This window comes from Lissotriton helveticus, chromosome 7 (genome assembly GCF_964261635.1).
Source record: "Lissotriton helveticus chromosome 7, aLisHel1.1, whole genome shotgun sequence".
NCBI classification, from domain to species: domain Eukaryota; kingdom Metazoa; phylum Chordata; class Amphibia; order Caudata; family Salamandridae; genus Lissotriton; species Lissotriton helveticus.
In genome coordinates this window covers 1580883619-1580910736 of record NC_136068.1, presented here as the reverse complement: position 1 = coordinate 1580910736, position 27118 = coordinate 1580883619, and the positions used below count along the sequence as shown (strand labels likewise).

Here is a 27118-nt window from a genome sequence, read left to right as displayed (position 1 = left end):
ATAATTACCTCTGTGGAACAAGTCGTGGAAATTCAAACTAACTCTCAACGCATCTCTGCTTTGGAAAAGTCGGTCCTGACTCTCCAGCAACATACGGAGGATTTAGAAAACAGGAATAGGAGAAACAACCTTCGTATTTATGGCTTACCTGAATCCTTGGAGACTCACGATCCTGTGACTTTTTTCACTTCTTTCCTCCCAAAATTACTGGATATGCCTCCCACTACTTCTCTTAGTATTCAAAGAGCCCATAGACTTGGCCCTCATTCATCTACTTCATCAAAACCGCGCGGAGTCATCATTCTCTTCTTGAAATTTACAGACCTACTCTCCGTCCTTTCTGCAGCAAGAGCCAAGTGTCAAGTCTCCTGGCTTGGTCAGAGAGTATTTATATCTCAAGATGTCTCCAATGCCACCGCAACTAGAAGAAAATAATTCCTGAGTCTTCGCGCTCCTTTGAGATCTCTTGGTGCTAGATAGGGTTTGTTCCACCCTTGCACCTTCAAGGTTACTCATCAAAATCGTACTTGGACTTTTTTGGATCCTGGCGAATTTAAGAACTTCATTCATATTCAATCTAATAGCGCCATGGACACCTCTACTCCTCCTACTGGCTAATTGATTCGGCATTTTACATTTGTTTGTTTTCTTGTTTCTTCCTGTTGATTTCCTGTTGGTGTTTCTCTTCAAATTTAATACGGGAATTTTTAAATATTCCGATATACGTTTATTTGTTATTTTCATTGTATTGATCTCTCTTAATGTTGTTTTCTTATTATTACTTGTCTTCAGATATTCCAGCGCAAGTTCGTGTTCCTTGATCCCTTATCCTGTGTGGCTCTTATCCTTTGGTTTCCTTTTTGTGTCCTGGTGCGGTTGGATTCCTGTTCTTCAGGTGGTCCGTCTTGTTGAGTGTCGCCATTACCCCATTTCCCTCTTGTATTCCCCTTCAGGTATGTTCACTTCAGTCATCCTTTGGATATGTACTGTCTCTTTTCTTACTTCATCTTATTCTCCTTTGCAGTTTTCCTTTTCTTTCCTTTCCTTCACCCTTATCCATCTCTTGATGTTGCTTATTACATTCCTTTCTTTCTCTCCATCTCTTTTCTTCTCTTTTCAACCGTCTGTTCTTTTTACAATTTCTTGCATCTCTTGTTCTTATTCATATTACAATAATGTGTATTTAGAGTTGTTACATGGAATATAAAAGGTTTCATTATTCCTATTAAACGGCAGAGTACTTTCCCATTTAGCATCTTATAATCCTGATATAGCCCTTTTACAAGAAACCCATCTTACTGAACTTGAATCCCTTAAATTAAAAAGGAATTGGGTGGGTAGTGTTTTATTTTCCCCTTCTAACAATAAGAAAAATTGAGTTGCTATCCTCATTCATAAAAAATTGAAATGTAAAGTTTTTTGTCAAGAACATGATGATGATGGTAGATGGATATTAGCTAAATTGCTTATTAATTCTATACCTATAACTGTTTTTAATGTTTATGGTCCCACGCAGCCTGATAACTCCTTTTGGCCTCTAATTACGAACAAATGTATTCAATATAAAGATGATCTGTTTGTTCTGGGTGGTGATTGTAACCAGGTTGTTGACCCCTTCCTTGATTGCAAGTCTGCAGTTCGTTTCATTCCTCACACACCCCATAAACAGTTTCTTGATACTATCTTACAATCACATCTCACTGACTCTTGGAGACTCCTTCACCCTGACACTTTGGACTATTCTTTTTTTCTCCTCCTCATGCGTCTTTATCTCGTTTGGACTATATCTTTCTGTCTCAATCTCTATCACAATCTCTTTTATCCTCTTCTATTGAACCCATAGTTATTTCGGACCATGCCTCTGTTGTAACAGACCTTGATTTACTCCCTCCTCATCCGAAACTTTCCCGTTGGCGTTTCAACAGTGCACTCCTCACCGACCCAAACTTCTCCTCCTCTTTTCGCTCTTTTACTAATGATTTCTTTCTCTTTAATTCCAACCCTAATACGTCTCCTCACATTCTTTGGGACTCCTTTAAAGCTACTGCAAGAGGATTTATCATTGATTTTGTTTCTAAGAAAAGGAAGCAATTTCTTCAGAAACGTAAGTTATTCCTAGCACATATCAAATCCTTACAACATAAGTTTTATACCTCTTCCGATAAATTTATGTCCCCAGATCTTCTGTGTGTAAAGTTGGAATTTAACAAACATACTACTAATAATGCATCTTTCATTCTACTCCGGAGCAGCGCTCGTTATTATGGTGGATGCAATAAGTCAGGAAAACTCTTAGCCAATTATCTCAAATCTCGTAAAGAGCGCACTCTCATAGATTCTATTTATTCTCCCGACAACACTCTTTAATATAAAGATAAAGAAATACTTGACCAATGTTCAACTATTTTATCAACAGCTTTATACTCCAGAGTCTCCCCCACTCCTTGTCTTATTCAGAATTATTTTGAGAAGTTACCCAGCCCTTCTAAACCCCATCTTAATTTTCTAGACCTTGAACTTGAACCTTTCATTACACGAATTATCGGCGGCTTTGACATCTCTTACGAAAGGTAAATCACCTGGCCCTGATGGTTTTCCTGTTGACTTTTATTTAAATGTTTCTGATCTTCTTTTACCCAGACTTTTAACAGTCTTTCAATCATTCATCTCTTCTGGTAAAGCAGAAGGCACCTTTCAAGATGCCACCATGTGCATTATTCCAAAGGAGGGTCGGGACCCTAAATTTTGTAAAAATTATCGTCCAATCTCTTTAGTTAATGTAGACTACAAATTATTTGCTAAACTGCTTGCTTTGCGCCTAGACCCCTTTATGCCTCATCTTATTGGTAAAGAGCAGTGGTTTTGTTAAGGGTAGACTTACCTCTGATAATTCCCGTCTCTTTCTTAACGTTTTGAATAAGGCCTCATCCCTTTCAATTCGTTTAGTTGCTATCTCTGTTGATGCAGAAAAGGCTTTTGATAGAGTGGATTGGTCTTTTTTGTTTTCTTCTTTACGTTGGCATGGTTTTGGTCCTAAAATCATATCCCTTATATCCTTGTTATATTCTGCACCCAAAGCTTCAGTACTTGTGAACGGTCAACTCTCCTCATCCTTTACCCTTCAGCGGGGGGGTTCGTCAGGGCTGCCCCTTATCCCCACTTCTATTTGTCCTGGCTCTCGAACCATTTCTCTCTTCCATTCGTACCAATGATTCTATATCTGGATTTCCCTATGGTAACAATCAATTAAAGCTTTCAGCATACACTGATGATATCCTCTTATTTATTTCCAATCGAGAAGTCTATCTTCCCCCCTTTATTGTCTGAATTTGATTCCTTTTCCCTAGTCTCTGGATATAAAATGAATTCAGATAAGACTGAAATCCTCCCGTTGACCAAACATTGTCTTCCACATCTTTTTTCAGCGACTGGTTGTGCTCGGAATAGTTCAAAGATTAAATATCTTGGTATTTGGTTTTCCAATTCCATCTCTTCTTCAATAAAGTTAAATATGTCTGCAGTTCTCACCCGAATTGACCACTTGTTCTCCTCCTGGAATTCTCTTTTTCTTTCCTGGTGGGGCCGACTGGATTCAATTAAAATGATGATTACCCCTATTCTGATTTATATATTTTCCATGTTACCGGTTCATGTTCCTAATATCTTTTTTAAAAGTATTGACTCCTCCCTCTCGAAATTTATCTGGAAGAATAAAAAACCTAGAATATCTCTTGCAGCCCTTCGTAAATCTAAGCCGAATGGTGGAGTTAAATTTCCAGATTTACGACTATACCACAGATCCTTTTCTTTACGTCAGGCATCACAATGGTTTTCATCAAATCCTTCCCCTTTCACTCATCTCTGGCTCCTCATTGAACAAACTTTACTGTTACCTTTCTCTTTTGCTGAGGTGCTGCACTTCTCTTCCAAATCCCCTTATACTTCATTTCCCTTATTTAAGTTCACTGCTTCTCTTTTAAAACCTTTGCTTCTTCCGACTACCACCACACGTGAAACGTTCTTAAATACCCCCATTTGCTATAATTCACTCATTCTTTTTAAAAATAGAACCATTTGTTGAACATCTTGAAGATTAAGAGGTATCATATGGGTCAAACAGCTTTTTGATGGTCTAATACCACACTCTTTTCCTCAATTTCAACTTTAATTTCGTTGTCCTCGTTCTTTTCTGCAGAAATTTACCATTCTTATGGCTTTCATTCTAGACCGTTATTACTCTCTTCCTTCCTCAGTCACATCCACTTCTCATTCTCCTCTTCATACGCTTCTTTCTACTCTCCCCAAAGTATCTCTTATTCAAAAATATTTCTCCTCTCCTAATCCAGATCGTGCCAAAATCAAACTGGAAGTTGCTTGGGAGGTCGACTTTGACTGTTCTTGGTCTGTTGCTGTCTGGGACAAACTTTGGTCCAGATCTTTAAAAATCTCTTGTTCCGCCTCTTTACCTCAATCTTTATTCTATCTATATCACAGGCTTTATCGTTCTCCTCTTTCCCTATCCCGCTTCATACCCTCTTCTGACTCTAAATGTTGGACTTGTGGTTCTTTACATGCTGATCTTCCACAGCTACTCTTCCTCTGCCCTCCCGTGTCTGCTTTTTGGGACAAAGTTTGGTCATACCTTTCCCGCATTTTCACTCTTTCTGTTGCATTTTAAATTACTATTCTATTTTTGGGTAGCCTCTCTGACTCCTTAGATCTACCTGTGCACTCACACGGTCTCTTTGATCTCACAATATCCCTCGCATTCCAACACATTTCTTCCAACTGGAAATCCCTTACAAACATCTCCATAATGGGTAGGTGGAACACTTTGTGTCACTTTCACAGGCTCGATGTCGCCTTTGCTGCTTCCTGTAAACCAATACGTAACACTGACCTCTATTGGTTACCCCTCACTACATACTTAGATCGTCTTGTTCTAAAGCAACCTATGCCTATTTGCTCAGAAAATTTTAAACCCCCTTGAATGACTTGTACTCTCTCACTCTTATTTATTTATTTATTACCTTTTGCAGACTCCTTTGTTATATAACTTTTTTTATCTGTTTATTTTGTATGATCAATTGTACCATTTGTTTATATGCTGTACTTATCTTCCAGTATTAATATTTTGCAACATCATTCTCTCCTTCCCTTTCCCTCTCCTCCCTTCCCCATATCCTTAAAACCCTTATAAAATGTGTTTTGTCTTTACATTCATTGACATTAGCAATGTTCATGTTCAAATATTCTTATGTATCTTTATCGCTTTTTGCTGATGTCTTTTGTTTTAACATGATTCTCTTTAATAAAGCTTTCAAACACAAGAAAAAATCTCCCACCCAACTTAGGCTAGGTTTTCCCTTCTGCTTAGCCAGAAATTAGACGTAGCTCCTCATTCAGGACCTCTAATACACTTCTCATATTTGATCTGAATTCATTATTATAAAAATTAATTAATAACCACTCTCCAACAGGTAAAAAGTCTAGTTGGAGAATTTGAAAGCAGTTATTCCTGGAGCCCACCTGTTTTACTTGTGCTGTTAGTGTATTGGAGACTAGGGTTAAAAGACCTCCTTTAGCTCTTGCGGACACTGAAGGGACTGCAGGAGTGTGGATAGTACGGTAGCCCGGGAAAAAAAACTGGTTCTTTAGCCCACGTCTCTTGGAAACAAACAATATCTATCATATGCCAAAAGTTATGTCATTCTTCGTTACCTATTTTTGAGGTAATTCCCGCCACATTCCAAGTTGCTAGCGATAGCATATTTGTTTTCCTTTTTGTAAAGTAGTATCACTAGTAACCATTATTGGAGGGCGAATAGGGATACAATTTGGTAGTAAATCACACGCTTCCAAATCAGAGAGAGGGGCAAATCTGTTGTAAAGGACAACTACAGGTGCTGCAGTTAAGTGCTCTGAGTGTCGCAAAATGGGGTCACCTATCCTTGACCAGCCCCTGTGTTCACTCTCTAGTGTTGGGACATGTTTATAAAAGTAATCTAATGATAATGGTATTATCTGGGTATTCCTTGTCTTAAAACGATCAAAGTTGCTCAAAAGTAACCCAGCTGTGTACAAATTCTTAAAGTTTATCACTACACAATCCCCTGTATGAGTTCAATATGTTTCCCACCCGTTTCACCGTGGTGGTCATAATCATTTTATTGGCTAAATAAATCTTTCCCATGCCCCAGTCTATTGACTGGTTCAATAACCAGTGCATGTATTTGTCCATTAGCTGGATAGTTCATTCCTGTCGGTTATCCTGCAGGGACAGAACATTGGCAAGTACCAGCACTAAGGGAGAAGCATTCGGAGGAAGATGAAGCCGGTAATGAAGACTAATTTCCGTCCTGGCTGCAGGGTTAGGTCCCACGCTGACAGATCGCATAGCCTCTCCCGACTCCCCAGGCCCTCGAGGCATCCGCTGAGGTTTAGGAGCCATATTTCAATAAACATTCAATGCTGGTCTTTGGACCATCGGTTGGTTAACAGTTTTGTGTTGAACTAAAGCCGCCGGGTCTTCCCTTCCTTGGGATCCCAAAGGGAGGGAAGAAAGAGATGGTACAGACTTGGCCCCATGAACACAAATGGCAGTCTGGTTATTGATCGCGGGTGAGTTAGTCAGGGGCAGCGTTGATACAGATGGTGCAACATTGTGACGCTTCCAGCCTAATAATCTCTCTTCAATATTAGACAGTTTAAGAAGAATTGGATCCAGCAGAGTAGTCATTACTTTAGTGACTTGAGCCCAGAAAACATCATCCAAAACTAAGTCTCGAGTCTCGGTGCCTATACATGGTGGCGCTGGAGCAATCAAAATATTGGGGGCAGATGTCTTGGCTCGGGATACCCTCTGTTTGTTCCCTCTCACCGTTTTTGGTTGTTTGGATTTAGCAGGACCACGACCCTTCCGCAGCTTTGGTGGCGAGTCACTTGCAACACTAATACTGGGCACATCTCCCATGTCCCCTAAAACAGAGGTAGTGCAGGAACATATATTAGGTGACGTGGCCCGTTGCCCAGGAGGGATATAATCACCAGATAAAACAATGAGCCTCGTGAAACCGGAGGCGGGCTCGTTGGTGGTTCCAATGGAAGATCTATTGGCAAGGAGGAGTGGCTCCACCGATAGGATCCTATCAGTAAGTTCTAGCTCGTGTGAGAGGACGCTCGCCGCTCTGACTAAAAAAGCGCAGAGAGTTGCAACACTCCCTCCTCCCGGTTTCTCCACGAGTGCCCTTCGCTTTCCCATGGGCATATACAGGTATCACAAAATGAAATTAAATTAAAGAGTCCCTGCTAGCCAAAAGTCACAAGTGGTGGCCCAGCCCGGCCTCCTTCGGGCTCCGACGGGCGTGAATGGGCCCGACCTTGGCCCGGGTGCGTTCCTCGCCACGGGCCGACAACTTACTTTTCAGCGTGTTCTCCAAGCGCTAAGGACTCTGGGGTATGTAGTCCCACAACGAGAGTCCGGGTCCCAGCCTGCAAGCACTCCTCCAATCTCTTGCACGTCTCAGATAGACTCCTGCCCAGCACCACAGTGAAAAGAAACGGCCAATCAAATAATGCCTGCTCTATGTTAAAGCCACCAAGAAAGAAGTCTTCTGTCATAAATTTAATGACCGTAACACAAAAAAACGTATGCATCAGTTTAGACAGGAAAGAGTCCCAAGTGACCGTGGGGCGCCTGAACAAATGCATAATGCCTGGCTGTGGATAAGCCAGGGGTGTAGCTTTGTCAATAAGATTGGGAGGCGGGGGGATTAGCTTCAGATTTCCCCAACCATCAAGTTGCCACATACGGGTCTATTTACCAAATTGTCACTCAGCACAGCAGCCAAAAAAGCTGCACTGCATGAGAAGGAGAGAGCAGGAGAATGCCATATCTGCACAGATATGGCACTCTCCTTTCTTCTCCGTGGGGCTGGCGCATAATCGGGTAGCAGTGCACTACGCATACACCTTTGCACCATAGTGCAAAAGTGTCAGCGTGAGTGTAGCATAGGTTTTATACTAGAAGGCCGCCTTCTATTCCAAAATACAATGCTTAGACTAACTTTAAAACTTTTCCCACTTTGTATGTTTGCTGTACAGTGCATGACGCATGCAAAGTCACAAAAAGATAAGAGAAATAAAAGCATTTCTCCTTGATAAAATTAAAATATAAACCACATTTAATAAAAAACTATCTACTTTTTTTCAAAATAGGGGTTTGCATAAAAAACATAGTTGGTAGCATGGAAACTCCCATGCACCACCCATGGAACGCCCGCTTGGCACTAAGTAATGCAAGGTAGCTTTTTGTGCTGCTTTGCTTTACTTGTAAATTGGGACAAAAATATTCTGTGTCACTTTTGTACTTCGTAAATATACCCCATAATGTTAAAAAACATATACGACATACAGGGGGCAAGAAAGGGCTTATGGAGTAGTGGAAAGGGAAAATAATGTGGATTGTAGGGGTACTAAGTGAGAAAACAAATTATTTTGTGAAATAGCCAACATTTGTTTCATTCTTTTTCCAAATGGAGAGAGGAAGACTGTGTGAGGGTTTTTAGTCCGTGTGTGTAAACAATTACTGGTTAAATTCGACAGACACCTAAACATACCCAACTGAAAGCACCTGTACCCAACTATTAATCACAAAATATATTTATGCAGGGGTGTAACACCCCCCCTGAAGCTAGGTCCCTGGGATAAGCACTCCTCAGGGTTAATCCAGTAGGTTCTAGTGGTTGCAAGTTAGGAATTAGGGATGTCCAACTGCACATCCAACTAACCAGGTTAATCTAAAAAGATATATCATCTGCTGAGCTGGTGAGTATGTAGATGCTCTACACTAGTGTCGGAATATCAGCCATGTGCTCCTTATGAGGCCTGGTGGGAGGTATTCTGGTAGCCACTATGATGAGGATAGGCCTTTGTGTGGAAACATTAGCTCTTTAGCAACCATACATTCAAGCACATGGAGAAGAGGCCTTTCCTCAAAGTGGGACAGATGCAGCCCTTCTGAAACCAACGTTGCAGGTTCAAGATACAGACTTGATGAGGCCAGGCGAGATCGAAAAGAATGACAGAGCAATCTTGGCTTTTCCAGATCACAGGAATCGGGATGGATGTCATGCCACGTGCTCATACCATGGAGTTCAGATGAGCACCAAAGCCATCAATGGTTGAACAGCCCTACACCCTGAAAATGGGTTTGGAAACCGGAGAAATGTTACTCAGTTAAAGACTGGAGATACCTGCTCAGGCTATCTGCTCTGGAGGGATCCATCCCCTCAAAGTGGGAAGATAGAAAGAACATGCATGTAGAGAAGTACACTCCACAGATCAACAACCAGCCTGCAAAGCTATAGGAAAAGGGTGCACTTGTGCTTCTCAACAAGGAAGAGGGTTATTGTCCTTTGGCTCATCGCCATTCTGGACTTCACCAATGCAATATAGGATATTAAAAGAAAAAGAAATGCTATCAGGCCAGACACACTCATATAAATTAGCGAGTCTGGCATGACCCACAAAGCACTGTTAAGAAGTTCTTGCAATGAAAATGTAGTGTTTAACCCAAGCATCAGATGGGGCACATGGAAGGAGCATCCCACAAAAAACGTTGTAAGCATGTGGCTTCGCAAAGTCAGATCAAATGAAGTTTAAAATAGCATAAAGCTTGGGAGGCATCAAAGAAACTCAGGTTGATGCCTATGTACCAAAGTGTGTACAGTTCAGAGAGTCAAGTCTAGGCCGACTATTTCCTTCCCTAACACTGTTTAAAAGAAGCATTTTTACAGGTGTGGCTGGCAATGGCTCTTCTACTGACACAGAAAGGACATCACTTGGGTCAGGATCATGAAGATAATAAAATAGGCAACAATGACAATGAGAGGTAGTACCCCATGCCATTAGAGCTGGTTTCCCAAAGAGGTACTTTGTGTGTTACTACAGGACAGGAAGTCTCAATCTACTGATCACAGCCAATCTTTGCCTTGGATAGCTACACTGAAATGAGCCAATGTCAAGAACTTGGACCCCTGAGTAAGGTATAATTGTGCGGTACATTCTCACTGTATTCTGGCTATCACATTTTGAACTTAGTAATTTTCCTTGCAAATTTTGTGTTCCTTCAGTGAGCTCAATAAAAAATTATATATATATAGTTGACCAATTTCAGAGAAATAGATTTGCATATTTAAAATGGATTGAACTAACAGCCTGGCTTTTGAAACTTACAAAAACTGTAAAAGTAATATCTGCAATACCTCAACATTGAAGAAAAGTTTCATAGATTCAAGCAAATTTTAACCAACAAATCTGATATATTCTTTGGAGAATTATAGTGCACTAAAAACAAAGACATTTTAAGGAGAATGATAATTACTTGCCAAGTGACATAAAGGGGCCGATTCCAAATCGGTAAAATCCAGTCCGAATCGCCGTACGGAGCGTTTTTCCCATACGATTCGTAGGCAGAACCGTACCCTTACGTACGATGTAGTACGATGTGTACTCAATGCAGTTCTCCGTACGAATCGTACAAAAGCCCGTACGATGCAGGAAACCGTACGGATCGCACTTGGAACACGCAGTACGCGATGTTCGTACGGATCGCAGCATCTTTTTACGACCCAGCAAGTACGATTCGCGTGGACACCACTCCGTACAACTCTTTTTTTACGGTAGCTAAAAACGTCCGGAAAAGATGATTTCGCATCGTAATGCGTACGGAACGGACCCCCCGGGTACGGTGCGTACACCCCATGATTGCAGGGGTACGGTGCATCGGTGTACGGTGCATACACCCCTGGATTTCAGGGGTACACTGCGTATGTCCCCGTGCGTACGCCCCATGGATGTCGGTGTACGGTGCCTAGGGGTACGGTCCGTACCCCCTAAGGACGTAGGTGTACGGTGGGTACACCCCGTGCATACACCCCTTGAATTCAGGGGTACGGTGCGTATGTTATTGTGTGGCTCTCTGTACGAATTGCCTATACGCGATGTTTACCGTACGAATCGAATACACGGTCCCCGGAACGGATCGTACTTGGCCGGTCGTATGGCATGTTTACGAATCGTGCGGTTCACTGTGCGGGTGTATGTCGTACGGATTTTCACTTGTTTTTCGTACGGTTCGCAAGGATTCGGACAGAGCTTTGACCTACGGATCGTACTACGCAATTCGGACGGATTACTACGATTCTTAAGGAAACGGCTATGAATACGATTCGTCGTACGGATTAGTTTCCCGAATCGGAATCAACCCCAAAATGGTATTAATAAAAACAAATACAATTATCTAATAAGCAGATACTTTTATTGAGGAAATCAGCCAGTCACTTACTCTCGACGGTCTCACTAAGTAAACATACATATGTTATACTACAGTATGATGGCTTCCGACTAACTACCGTGGATACTAACAAAATCTGATATAGAAAATTCTTTATTAGCATTTATAAATGAATTAATCAATTCTCTTCAGAATTATTTGACCTTGAAATAAACAGCAATTTATTTGAACCCACAATGCCCTGCAGCACCCTATAATAGGGTGCTGCAGGGCATTGTGGGTTCTGGGGGATGGTGGCCTTAAAATGGTATTACCCAATTCACTGCATAGCCTCTGCCTAAATATGGGGACACTGTACATGATTGGATGAAAATGTATACAATAATAAAAATACTTTCAACTTTACTTACCTCATAAAATATTTTATTATATCTATTATTTTTGAGTGTTCTATGATTCTGACTGTTTCACAGAAATATCAGAAAAAGTGAATAATTACATTGAAGATCCCACAATCGAACCACTAATAATACTCCTTGTCCTTTTACTAGGAGTGAAGCACACGATCTTATTGTTATTACTTGTACCACTACCCAACTACTCCTATAACTATATCGTTTATCACTCAAACCTGTACCATTATTACTAGGCATATTACAAAAACTACTACCAGTTCTACTACAAGTCAGATGTAACCATTACACACGTTTCATGAACTAATGCTAATGCGACTATCACTGTTAAAACCACTGATTGTACTATTACAATTACTACTGGTGCCACTAATACTGGTCCCAGTCTTTTTAGTATTACTACTGGTATACATCAATTCAGCTACACTGGCCTTTCAACATAAAGACACCCCAGCAATCCGATCATACTTTGGCCTTCTTTTTGCTCGCCTCTTTCATAAATTATATGTGAAGGAAACTCTATAACGAAGCATAATAAGCTGCTGATTGCAACATACTTCCTGGTAAGTGCTCGAAGTCTTGCTGACAGACGGAGACAGAGTTATATGCTGCTCCAGCCTCCAGCAACGACTACTAGTTTTGCAGGCTTTGTCTGCATGTCAACATCCCAGCCCAGGAAAGGCAAGAGCATAATCATCAACATTTACAATAGTGATGCATCACACTATTCAAGTGCCTGAAAATGGATTTTGAGCTTAACTGCTGGGGCAGGGAGTGACACTTGAGCCCAGAAGAACACAGGGCGGTAGGACTCCACTTCCTGACTACCTGGTGAAGATAAAGAAGTGTGATAAGGCACTTTAAACATCCCAAGGCTTCCACAAGAGGAGTGACCTCAAAGAGGAAGCAACAGAGCATTTTCAGTGTAAAAGGTGATTATAGAGGTATAGCTGATCTGGTATTGTGGTCCAGCACAGACATGATGAGATCCTTAAAGGGCAGCTAAGCAACGGACAGCCTCTAGGGGCAAAATAGACACCCCAGCTAGGTAACATTCCAGCCAAGTCAACCGTTGTTCTCTAGATAGGAGAGGACCCAGGAGTGTCCTGAGAAAACCATAGGCAGGCATTACAGACAGCTATGGTTGCAGGTCCATTTGAAAAGCCCATAAGTGCTTTTGTATTAAGATAAGGGACTATGCAAAATGTAACTTCACACTTGAAGTAAGAAAAATGGGGAACATAAGAAATTAAGTCCATGACCTCAGTCTCACTGCAGATTATGATGAGGATGATTAACACTCCTACTTGAAGAGAGTGCAAGTATGTGAATGATGCAAAGAAGGGGATCAATAGGCTCTTTAGGACTTGTCAGGATAAGATATTGGACCAGGTGGTTAAATGTTTCAAGATTCTTGGCACAGTCAAGTCTGCTGAAGCATAAGGAACACAAGAAGACTCAGAGCTACTCATGTATTGTGTCCAACAATTGATTTGTGTGCTATGCAATGTCTACTGCATAATCTCGGTGTAGCGCTGGAGCCCACACTTTAGATCTAGCTTCAGAGGTGGGCTATATGTCACATGGACAATTGTGGGCAGTCTGTTCATGAACAAACTGTTAATACATTCACAACTTTGGACACATGCTAGCCTACTCTTAAGAAAACGTTTGCTTGCTCAGAGTACTTCAGTAGTCTGAAGGTTTCATTAGTGTAGATTTCCCTCGCCCCCAAAGGAAACCCTGAACTTTTCAGTGAAAATAAATATTACAGCAATAAAAAATCGTATTAGGGTGAACAAAAGTGCACCCCAAATATGTGTCACAACACATCCCTAAAGAAATGCTGCAAAATGCTCTATCCATCTTCTGGCATTATATTACAATTGATTTTTTTTTGCCAAGTAATTCAATACCCTGTTTTTCCTGTAAAACAGGTCTTCCATCCAGTGTTCTGACAGAGTATTCCTCCCAGCAACTTGTGTCTCTCTCCCACCCTCTCCCCACCACAAGAGGTTTTATACCTATTTCAACCTAACAAGTCAATAAAGCAAATGGGTGCTTTACACGCTTAGCGCACATATTTGCAACATCAAGATAAAATCAATGACCACATGGGAATCTTTATTCATTTGAATACTTTTGTGCTCCACAAGCAGTGAGGTATACAAAGTCAGCTTGTAGAAGCAAACAGCCACCTCTGATGTTCAGCAGAAAGATGGAAAAGTCCTTTTTTAGCCGAGGCAACATGAAACAAAAAGTCATGGGGCAATTTTACATGAAAAACACAATGTTAATTTTAAAGCCTGATTTTCATTTTGAGAACACGTATGTTAAGCAAATTATATATTCAACATCATTAAAAGTAAAGACACAGGCTATGGTAACAGAGCATCAAGGCATGCAATCGATGCTAACACTATCAAACACACAAAAGACGTGGCCACTCAGGACACCCTAACACGGTGGGTATCAAAGAAGGTGGGTATCAAAGAATGCCCAAACATCTTGGGTCAGTGGCAGATTCTTCAAAGATATCACGAAAACTGACACAATGGCGGCCTATACAAAATATTCCTCTCTACCAGAGGAAGGTGGAAAATACAGGCCATTCAATGGAGGACCGAGAGACATTGCAAGTGCATCAGGCAAAGTGCACCCCTTCTTCCCCAATAAGCACTGAAGCTTGCTTGGGTAAGCTCATACAAACAGGGATTTTGAATTCCTATAGTTAACATCCCAGGACATATTGTTGGGCTCAAAGCCAGCCCTTGTTGCTGTCACTCTCAGTACTGCTATCACCGCATGTAACTCATGACAGCCCTGCTTCTGTCTGGTTGTATTCCGCCTTAAAATTGACTTCAAAATATCGTGCTACCAGAATATCATGGTCAAAATATCAAGGACCTAAATATCGATAAGATAGATATTTATAGGTGAGTATAGATTTACTTTACTAAACTCCACATATATGTACCTTAATTTTATTTATATATATTCACTGAAAAAAACCAAAGGTTATAAGGACGTTCTAGTAAGGCTGACGTTTTACCCACACAAAACCATCAAAATTCAGCAGTTACAGTAATACGTATAGTTATGCTTTTATGTTCAGAAACTATAACTCGGGGACCAAAGTTACTTATAGGAAAGGGTTATAGTTTCTTCAGATAAGTATACCACTAACTGCTGAAATTGGTTTTGTGTGGGTAAAACGTCAGCCTAACCATAACGTCCTGTAACCTTTGGTTTTTTTCAGTGAATATCTTTTTCTTTTTACGTAAAGTAATATATAATTACCTCACGTTAATACAACCACTATCGCGCACGACCAGACAGCAGCTAAGGTGATTGACGTACTAGTTTTGAAAATTCAGAGAAGATTCGTCAAACTGTGCCGTAGTTATTAGCAAAACAAAAATAGCCAATCAGATCTAACCATGAGATCTGTGTGGAGGCTCTGCCCAAATATTTATATCTCTTTTTTCTTTAGTAACTTCAAAACTACTGAACAGATTTACAACAAATTACAAACACAGATATTTCTGGACCAAATGTAGTGCAAATCCATTCAGCAGTTCGGCCTGTACTCATGTTCAAAAAATATAAAATCCCCATAGACATTGCATGGGGGGAAAGCATTTTGCCCCCCACCCCCCATCTTCTCAGCCCCAATTGATGGATCACCACGAAATTTCCCATGCAGAACTAGGCAAAGTAGAGCACTTTTTGGGAAATGTCGTGAAGGTTCGTCAAACTGTGCCAAAGTTATTGGCAAAACAAAAAAACACTGTCTATGGGAATCATTGGTCTTAACTATAACTACCTACTGGCTACCACAAGTAGGTAAATAATATATATATATATATATATATAGATATATATATATATATCTATATATATATATATATATATATATATATAGAGAGAGAGATATTCACTGAAAAAAACATAGGTTTCAGAGACGTTATAGTTAGAAATTTTCACTTATAAAACCTTTGAAATTCACTGAAAAAACCATAGGTTTCAGGGACGTTATAGTTAGAAATTAGCATTTAAAAAACCATGGAAGTTCACTGAAAAAAACATAGGTTTCAGGGAGGTTATAGTTAGTTGGAGATTTCACTTGTACAAAACCATAGAAATTCGTCTGCTAGTTAGTAGACCTAACTATAACTCGTTCCTCAGCAATGCACTTCTGATGACATCACATATTACATCACTCATGCCATGCTCAGTGACATCACTGATGACATCATTGATGACATCTCAAATGCACTTATTTTTTTTAGAAGTGGGGCTGTGTGGCCCCCCTCCCTTTCTTATTTTTTGGGCCCTGGGGACCCCATTTCTTGCACTGTTGACATGAGTATGGTTAAATTCCTAAATGTCAGAATATGTTGGTATGTGGGTGTATGAATCTGGTGGTATGAAACTCTTTGTATGAATGTGTGAGTGAGTGTGGCGTGCAACATTACATTTGCTTATTTTATAACAAAGATGTTAACGAAATACCAATACATTTTGATTTGTTTCTAAACTTTGTATTGTTAAATGCCTTTGTCTTGTGGCCAGCTCCCTGGGTATACATATTAGCGACTTATAGACCTTGTTATTTATTGTGGTGGAAAATTCTTGTCTTAAGTAGTTTGACCCCATCCCCCAGGGCTTGACTCCTATTTTTAAATATATATATTTTATTTTAAACGGAAGGAGGCCGCGTGGCCCCCTTCCCGAGGCCATTTTCAGTAGATCTGGGCGGTAAATTCATTTCCGCTCGTGGAATTTGCGTAATTTTGCGTTCTGCAGAGAACACGGAATTGGCGAATATTCCGCGACCCGCAGCTTCGTAGTATATTTTACTTGTTCGCGATTTCAAAATGCGTGTTTGCGAAATATTTTCCCCCAAGCACGCAAACAGCGTTCGTGAACCAAAAAAAATCATCGCAAATGGGCGGAACAAGCAATTCCGCGTGTTCGCGGAACTCTGCGTGCTCACAGAGATTTTTGACCATTTTGCTGAGCTTTGCGTAGCGTGACTATAATATAATACATTTGGACAATTTTGGCCATGGGGACCCCATCACCCGGCCCGCCCTTCTCCTTTTTCTTTAATATAGGGAAGAGGGGCTGCGTGGCTCCATCCCCCCAGGCTTGGCCATTCTTTTTTGGGGAGAGAGGGGGGGCCATGTGGCCCCCCTCCTCAGGTCAATTATGGCCCTGGGGACCCCACCCCCCAGGGCTGGCCGGCCTTTTATTTAGTTTTTTATTTTTTGAGTGGGAGGCCGCGTGCCCCCCCTCCTTAGGCCAATTATGGCCCCGGGGATCCCATCCCCCGGGGCCTGGCCACTCCACTGGGGACGGTGGGGGAGCCCCAATCCCCCATGGTCGCGCAGGCTCCCCGCCTCCTGCGGGAGCCGGATTTGCTTTTCCACACTGGGAGTTGCTAACATGCAGCTCTCTGTGTGGAAAAGGAATCTGCTTTGGATTTTGGAACTGCTCTCGCCTCCAAAATCCAAAGCAAGTTTGCTATGACAGGGTGGGAGCCATGCTCCCGCCCTGTCATAGCAAATAGCAGTGTCCGGGGGGTGGCATCCTGGGACACTGCAGGAGCTGGCCCTAGGGGGTAGCGGTCCACAGGGCCACCAAGGGCTCCAGGAGGGGGGTCCCCCTCCCTACGAGTGCAAAGCCCCGGGGAGGTGGTGAACCCTGGGGCTCAGGGGTCCGTAATGGACCCCCCCATTTGCATTATTGGTGCCCCGTGGAGGTGGCGGTCTCCAGGGCGAGTGGGGGGCTGGAGCCCCCCACACAAGTTTATTGATTTTTTTTAAAACAAGCCCCGGGGGTAGCGGTCCCCAAGGCTTGTGGGTCCCTTGGAGGCCCCCCCCACACATTAAAAATGAAGCCCCGGGGGTGACGGCCCCCAGGGCTGCGGGGGGGCCGTGTGCCCCTATGAATATTTTAGAAAAGCTCCGGGGGTGGCGGTCCCCGGGGCCCCCCACACATTAAAAATCAAGCACCGGGGGTGGCGGTCCCTGGGGCTGTGGGAGGGCCGCGTGCCCTACTGCATAGTTTATTAACATAGCAATGCCCAGGGCTGCAGGGGCCCCAGCAATTTTGAAATTAGGAATTGGGCAATGCCCCGGGACCTGGCCCACCCGAAGGGGCCTCCTTTAAATGAAGTGCGGGAGCCCGCGCTTCATTTTCAAAAATAATTTCAGCGGGATTCACGACCCCAGCTCGAATTTCGCTGATTTTGTGTTTTTAACATTTTATTTTGGGCCTGGGTGTCCTTGTGGGACCTCCTGAGCAGGCCTAGGGGGTCAGGGTGTTTCTACCCTGCCCCCTTTTCTTGTTGTTAAACATTTTTTTCAGTGTTTTCTTGTGACTCGGTTCTACCGAGTCACAAGATGGTTGCCAACACTTCCTGGTTTGGAGCGTTGGCAGCCGATCACAGTGAAGCTTGTGCTCGGCAGGGGTCGCGACTCCTACGCGTCCTTAGATATCAAAACTTTTTCTTTTTCAATTTTCTCAGGAACTACTGAACGGATTTACACCATTTAAAAAAATGTCACAGGCTGTGACGGTGTGGCAAAAGAGACGAATCAATAATAAATGGAAACTGAATATTACCAAATATTGTACTTGTCTATTTGAGGACAACGGGGAGAGTGAAAACAGTGATCTTTTGTGACTGGTTGCCAATTGGATAATAGTAACAAGAAGGGATGTGCAATGGTATCTTTGTTGTAATTTGTGTATGGTACTCTGTCTCACTCATAGTGAGCAGGATATCGTGGATTGGTGCCACAAGGTGGATGAGCACAATACCGGATGAACACTCCCACAAAGTTTATTAAATTGATACAACAGGAAATTTTTACAAGGGAAATATGATGTCGGGATGTGCTGATCAAATTAAGCAAATCCACCATTTGTTGTTGTTGATATAATTAATTTTGCAGATCCAGCACTCCATTCCCAGTATTTATGGTACATGACTGTTCTACTGTGTAATGCTATACTAATTTGTACTGATCAGTGTTGGACTTAGAAAAAAGTAATTGAGAAATTTGTACAGATTGGGGTTGGTCTAATATTAAAAAGGTATTGAGGACCTCTAATACAATACAGACTAAAAACGAATATGGCCACCTTTGATGACAATAGGGATGCCTTACTTGAAGATCTGTTTAATGTAAATCCTGGCAAAAATTCCCTACCTAAAACGACTGCCAATGAAGGTGTGAAACAAAAATTCATGAGGCTAGAGAGGATAAAAAAACAGGAACTCTCACGTTGGTGGGATGCCACTGTCTTAAAGAAATATATTGATAAGGAACAGGTCCCAAGAGGACTACGAGTGTTGATCTTTCCCTCCTTTGAGGATTTAGACAGGGGACATTTAAAGGAATGGGAAAAACTACTGTTGCATTCCTCCATGGGTATGATGGACATCCTTATCAGAGATGCAGATCTCAAGAGAGAGAAATTATTGCTGGAGATTGCTAACTTGGAGAAAGAGATTAAAGATATGGGTTTACCTGAAGTGGCAGATAAAAACTGGGCCATTTTGAGAGATCAACTTCAGAAACATCAAATATATCTAAGAGATAAAAAATCCCAAAAGATTAAACGTGATGAACGGGATTATAAATGCGGAAGGGTATACACTTTCGCAAGAAAATTTGACAACATAAAACCCTCTAATACTAACAGGAATGGCTCAGACATTACCTCACAGACAGCGGGTACTAGCAGCATGTCTGATATCTCCAGCATAAGTAGCGTGACTAGCAATGAGTCAGCAGGTACAGAAGGAGGTGCACAGGGCCCTGCATTAGATCCCTTTTTTTTAGAACTACAGCGTTTCAGACAGGGAAACAAGGAAACGTTCAAGAAAGATACAAACACAAAAGGACAAGGAGGGGGATTAAGAGAACAGGATCAAAAAGGAAGGGCGGGTGTTGCAACAAGATCAGTGACACGCAACCAAAAAATGTAAAAGAGTGTGCTGAAATTTGTAATGAAATTGATATTGTAAATCTCTCGGACCATGTGTTGACACAACCAGAAATAAAAATATTGAGCAAAGGATTGGGTTTCTGTCCAAGTAATGTACCGGATTTTACCTCGTTTCATGTCAGTTGTTTTAAATTTGTCAGACATATTAAATTGTTCAAATTCTTTGCAGACAAACCTAACAAACAATGTGGTGGAGTGAATGCATCTATGCGTAGTACGAATCCATCAATTAGAGACATCAGAGACACCCACCTACTTTTGAGTATCAATGATGAGGAAGGAACAGAAAGTATAGAATCGTTGGCAGCTGACTTACAATTAGATATACACACGGATATCGATAGTGGTCTGAGAACAAAATCTAGATTTACACCACAATTACAAGGGAATAATAACATAGACAGATTCCAGCACAATGTAGTGCAAGATCTCTACCGCTTGGAAGATAGATTTCCATATACACAGAGGTATGTAACACATAATATCTCCCAGGAAGAACGTAAGGCAGTGACAAATCTAAAAAAGAAAGACTCCCTTGTCATCTGTGAGGCTGACAAGGGGGGAATATAGTCTTGATGAATCGTAGTGATTACATGGATGAGATTGAGAAACAATTAGGAGATATTAACACATACATCAAATTAAAAACTAATCCCATAAAGGAGACAAAGTTAATAATTCATGATCATCTCAAAATCTGGAAGGAACAGTGTTTGATCTCAGAGACGGAAATGAAATACCTATACAATGATTCACCAACATATCCCTGTATATATTGCCTACCCAAGGTACATAAGAAAAGTGACTTTCCACTGGGTAGGCCCATTATAGCAGGTATTGGATCACCGACCGAAAAAATATCGGAATATATTGATCTTTTTTTGCAACCATTTGTAGTGAACTTACCCACGTATATTAAGGATACTGGGGATGTTTTGAACAAGATTGGAGATGTGGATTGGGTAGATGGACATTTGCTAGTTACATTAGACGTGTGCTCGTTGTATACGAGCATACCTTGTGATAAAGGCTTACTAGCGGTTCGTCATTTTCTTGACAGCAGACCCATTGAGACGTACAACAATTCGAACATGCTAATGGCAATGATCCAACTGGTACTTGCAAATAATATATTCTTGCATAATGGAGAATGGTATCGCCAGATAAAGGGTGTGGCAATGGGGGCAAATTTTTCGCTCTCATTGGCCAATTTGTACATGGGATATTTCGAACTAATCCACATATGGAGGAAATGCCCAGTCAATTTAACAGAAAACATCCTTTACCTAGGCAGGTATATAGATGATTTACTCATGTTTTGGTCAGTTAACAGGGAAGAACTAGACATGTTCTTTGACCATCTTAATGACAATCCTTTTAACCTTAAGTTCACAAAGGAACAAAGCATGTCAAGAATTAATTTCTTAGACATTACAATTGTGGTAAAGAAGAACAAACTACACACTGTTCCTTACAGAAAGGACACTGCATGCAATTCATTATTACATGCGCAAAGTGCACACCCTTCTTCGCAGATCAAAGCAATCCCCTATGGGGAAATGCTTAGAATTAAAAGAAATTGCAGCGATGAAGACAGGGTAGATACAGAGCTTAAAGCTGTGGAAAGGCGATTTTTGGCCAGGGGTTACAATAGGGAATTAGTAACCAGTACTAGAGACAGAATTAATAAAATGAATAGAGACTCACTGCTCAAATATAAACAACGAAAATCTGCAAAGACCAAAAGAAATATAAGATTTATAACACCATATAGCTCAGTGAGCACAGATCTTTACAAAATATTAAACAAACATTGGCATTTGCTATTAGAGGATAAAAGTCTACTTGAGAAAATAGGACAAAAACCCTCCATCACTTTTAGCAGAGGCAAAACACTAAGACAGGAACTGTGTCCCAGTTACATTCCCCCTCAAAAAGCACAGATTTGGATGCCTGTGACCCCGAAGGGGTTCTACAGATGCGGTAGCTGTTGCACTTGTTGCTTCGCATTAAACAGGACGATCAACTTCAGATATAATAGCCAAAAACTGCATTCGATATATCACTTTATTAACTGTAATACCACCTATACAGTGTATTGTATCAAATGTATATGCGATTGGATATACATTGGGAGCTCGATAAGGCCTTTAAAAGAAAGAATACAAGAGCACATCCGTGCCATAAGTAATAACAATATGCAATATCCATTCGCGGTACATTTTAATATGACACATCAACAGAATGAGTTGCATAAGATCAGATTCCATGGAATTGATGTGGCAATGGCAGGAAATAGGGGAGGTAACCGTGAACGTAAATTACGAAAATTGGAAAGCAAATGGATAATCTCTTTGAGAGCAGTGGAGAAGGGGGCCAACATTGATAAAGAGATGTGTGAGTTTCTGTAGATATCATATAAATTGCCTGACTTGTACTGTGGAGATGATTAAGCTGTATTTGGTACGATGTCAATGATCTAATTGATGTAAAACTCCTTTCAAAAAATGTGCCTATTTCTAAAAGAAATATAAATGAAGTGGATGATTATATTTATTTGGGAGATAAAGGTAGTCAATCACATCGTGGTACATGTATATGGAATATGTAACTGGATTGAAATGTGACGCAAATTTTTATTTGTTGTTTTTCTAAATAACATTTTAAATGTAAGAAACTGTATGTTGGGTGCGATCAATCTAGAGCCATATGAGCTGAATATGGTTTAGTAATAACTGCATGATCCCCTTTAAGAACATTTTGCATGAGCTCCCCATAGCGTTTTTACGACACTCGAAAATGGCCACTATGCAAACATGGCACAGGGAATAGAATCGCCAAATAGTCCGTTTTTGACTTCTATTTAAACATGTAGGTAGGAAGTCACATGGACTTCTGGGAAGGTGTTCGTGAAAGCAGGACTCCATACGAACGCCAAAGATATACGCTATGGCGGTAAGTTCGAAAAATACTTAGGTAATGCCCGACTTTACAACTGGGAACATACGGTGCGATTAAGCACGCGATCCAATCCATTCAGGGTCAGAGATTTATTAATGGTGGAGGGCAGTGGCTTCTCCACCATGCATAACGTTACTCGCCTTGCCTAGAATCGGGGAACTGGAGATGGTTAGGCTCCTTGATCGCGTTGTGATTGATGGGACTTGTGCACAAACATTACGCCACATAAATGTGAAATGATTGTAAAATAAGTATTGTGAAACCGAGTGACTTTATTTTTAATTCCAATCAACTGCGCTTCTCACTATGATATGAAAAGGTAACATCATATATATAGTTCTTTTATTTCACAAAAGGCGACATAAATGGTACTGAATTCGGCATTTTTTGTACCTAGCTATTGAACTAAATGCATGATATGTAGCATTTGGTCTCATATCGGGGGTAGTCCTGCCACATTGTAGGACTATTATGGCTGATCAAAACTGACCGAAAAATAAAGCAGTGGGGTAACGCATACATATTCGAGATAGCGGAACCCTCAAGTCGCGCTTAGCACCAAACATACACTTTTTGTTGTTTTGGTGAAAAATTGTTATTACCCATAGTTTTAAAAAACTGTTGGTTAATGAGTTCTTTTACATAAATAAATTGATAACTTGGCGAAGGCGCAGATGAAGGACCTACCAATAGTGTTTGTAATTTTATAACATAAGTGTTTCTTAATTAAAATTCATTTTATGGAAAATAGATAGAATAATATATCTTACTATATAACTTCATTACAGATGGAACTTATCAAGGCTCCAGATAGAGCTCAGTAACTCGAATAGCGACACATGAATGGACCACTAAAAATAAATTCTTTATACGGTGGACTGACAACTCTATGGCACACCAAGGTAAGCCTGTTTAGCGTGCATGTATGGAATGGTGTGCGTATATAATACAGTCTATCGAGTTTTTGTATGTGGCATAAATGATAATATAATGTCCACTCATTATAACATTATTTACAACAAGGGGTGGTGATGGACGGTGCAATGAGCTAAAAAACGGTGTTGGATCTAGCCCTGATCTCTTGACTGGGTGAGAGTATTCTGCTTAATTCAGAAACTCTGTCCCTCACCACCCCTTGTTGTAAATTATTTTGTCCACCCTAAGCGTGGAAGGGTATACTCAGACATGAGTCCCTTGCTCATTGCACCATCAGGATTCAAGCAAGCCGGGCCGAAGACGGCTGTAATGCCAGAAACCGGTCCCCGGAAACTTGTTTCCTTCCCAGTGTAAGAATTGGCTTTTGTAGTTTGGTTTGCCCTGTTCCCATCATGCACTGGGACAGGAACATACTAATTTGCATACAGCCAGGTTCTGAAACTGGGATGGTGCAATGAGCTAAAAAACGGTGTTGGATCTAGCCCTGATCTCTTGACTGGGTGAGAGTATTCTGCTTAATTCAGAGACTCTGTCCCTCACCACCCCTTGTTGTAAATTATTTTGTCCACCCTAAGCGTGGAAGGGTATACTCAGACATGAGTCCCTTGCTCATTGCACCATCAGGATTCAAGCAAGCCGGGCCGAAGACGGCTGTAATGCCAGAAACCGGTCCCCGGAAACTTGTTTCCTTCCCAGTGTAAGAATTGGCTTTTGTAGTTTGGTTTGCCCTGTTCCCATCATGCACTGGGACAGGAACATACTAATTTGCATACAGCCAGGTTCTGAAACTGGGATGGTGCAATGAGCTAAAAAACGGTGTTGGATCTAGCCCTGATCTCTTGACTGGGTGAGAGTATTCTGCTTAATTCAGAGACTCTGTCCCTCACCACCCCTTGTTGTAAATCACTCATTATAACAGGTTTATTGTTCGACAAGCTCTACGACTCTTTAAATCTAACAATTTGGACTCATACATCTGATGGATTGACGTAAATTCTGCTCACTACTTTACAATTTGGGTAAGTGAGACCATAGATAGGATCGACTCAAAAATTAAAATATTGAGCAAATCATTGTGTGAATGGGCTAAATAGCCTCACTAGCCTTTTCTCTAATACTTGGTTCATTTGTAGTGGTCATTTTAGAAACAATTTGGTTTTATCATGGAACTAATCATGGTGCAGAAAGGATTGGAAATAATGGACCTAGATGATCGCACTCAGTTGTTTGGTATCACTTTTGCACAATAACTTGTAGTCTGTTTTATGTATAGGCGCATTAACTGGTTTAAGTAAATGCATACTGTATGATGTGCTAATATGACGAGGGCACACTAGAACTATGTGTATGAACATTTTTGATAAGCAGAGTAAATTGCTTTGTGATGGTGGCTTTTTAACTTAATATAATGAACTATTTTGGTGACATCTTCTTTTGTATGTAAATTACAGCCTTGAAAAAGCCCGCGGAGGGCGAAACGCGCAGGCTGTGACGGTGTGGCAAAAGAGACGAATCAATAATAAATGGAAACTGAATATTACCAAATATTGTACTTGTCTATTTGAGGACAACGGGGAGAGTGAAAACAGTGATCTTTTGTGGCTGGTTGCCAATTGGATAATAGTAACAAGAAGGGATGTGCACTGGTATCTTTGTTGTTATATATATATATATACGTGTGTGTGTGTGTGTGGGTGTGTATGTGTGTGTGTGTATATAAATATACATATATATATATATATATATATATATATATATATATATATATATATATGCATATATTATATATATATATATATATATATATATATATATATATAGAGAGAGAGAGAGAGATTTACACACACACACACCCTTCAGGGTACATAGATGTGCTATTAAGAAAAGTAAATCTATAATTTCCTGAATGCACTTACCTTATCAATATTTTAGCCACAATATTTTGGTAGTACAATGTTTCTGTGGTTGATATTTCAACATATAACCTTGCAGATCATTCCTAATGCGATCATCCTCTGCTGAGCCAGCTTTCAGGTCTACTGCTGTCACCTCCCCCGGCTTGGTTACAGCAGCCATAACCCTTGGTGTGGGGGTGGGATTATGATATATAGAGCCTGTGAGAGTAGCTCAACTTCAATGGTACAGGAGGAGGGATTTTCTACGGCAGCCTCAGTTAGTGCATGAATAACAATTGTTTGGGTAGACTTGGGATTATGGCACCACAAGCACGGGAGTTCCAGTCTTGGCAACCTAAGCCATAAAAGGCTCTCCACTTTTCCCGAGAGTGCCAGCTATTCCATCCAAGTTCCTGTGAAAGAGCAGCAGGCATATGATCAAGTGGAGGATCATGGGCTCCACACTTGCTGTGAGTGTAGGAACTGTGTATCATCTTGAGGTACAGAAGCCAGGTAACAGGTGTTTATGGGCATGCTCACTTTCTCACATGTATAAATCTAAGCCCAGGTCTTTGTCTGTATCTTCATATGTTGCAAAATAGGACTTTGTTTTATAGCTGTAGATTAGCTATTGCCTCATATGACAATTTAAATTAAAAAAAGAAGCTATTCATCTTTGAAAACTACTGGCCCATCTCTCTCCTCCCTTTCATGGCCAAAGTCACTGAGAGACTCGTGAACGCCCAGTTGACCGCATTCATCGAAGAGAACTCCATCCTAGATGCCTCCCAGTCTGGATTCCGCAGCAACCACAGTACCAAGACCGCTCTCCTTGCCACCACTGATGACATCCGCATGCTACTCGACCAGGGACACACCGCGGTCCTCATCCTTCTCGACTCCTCCGCAGCCTTCTACACCGTTTCTCATCGCACTCTTGCAGCCAGATTCACGACGCAGGGATACAAGGAGCCACCCTCGACTGGATCTGATCCTTTCTCTCCGGGGGAACCCAGAGGATCAGACTCCCTCCCTTCCTCTCCGATCCCACCAAATCAAATGCGGAGTACCCCAAGGCTCATCACTCAGCCCCACGCTCTTCAACATCTACATGGCCCTCCTCGCCGCCATCATCAGACAGCATGGGCTCAGCATTCTATCCTACGCCGATGACACCCAGCTCATCCTCTCACTCACAAAGAATCCCGCAGACACCAGACTCTGCTTCCAGGAAGGATTGAAGAACGTGGCAGCCTGGATGAAAGACAGCTGCTTGAAGCTCAACTCAGAGAAGGTAGAGGTCCTCATCCTCGGACCCTGCAACTCCGCCTGGGACAACACCTGGTGGCCGTCCGCCCTCGGATATCCACCTACTCCCACAGACCACGCACGAAACCTCGGCATCATCCTCAACTCTTGCTCTGCCACATCAACGCCGTTGCCTCCACCAGCTTCAACTGCCTGCGCATCCTCCGTACGACCTTCAAATCGATCCCCCTGACTGCAGAAAGACCGTCACACACGCACTCATAACCAGCAGAATGGACTACGGCAACGCCCTATACGCCGGAATCAACAGAACTCTACTACAC

At 41.5% G+C, this 27118-nt stretch overlaps 1 protein-coding gene across 23 annotated transcripts in view; it reads right to left on the bottom strand.

The window, feature by feature from the left end:
- Positions 1-27118, bottom strand: part of FLT3LG (fms related receptor tyrosine kinase 3 ligand) — a 676457-nt gene that overhangs the window by 503466 nt on the left and 145873 nt on the right. The gene's annotated exons all lie outside the window — the stretch shown is intronic.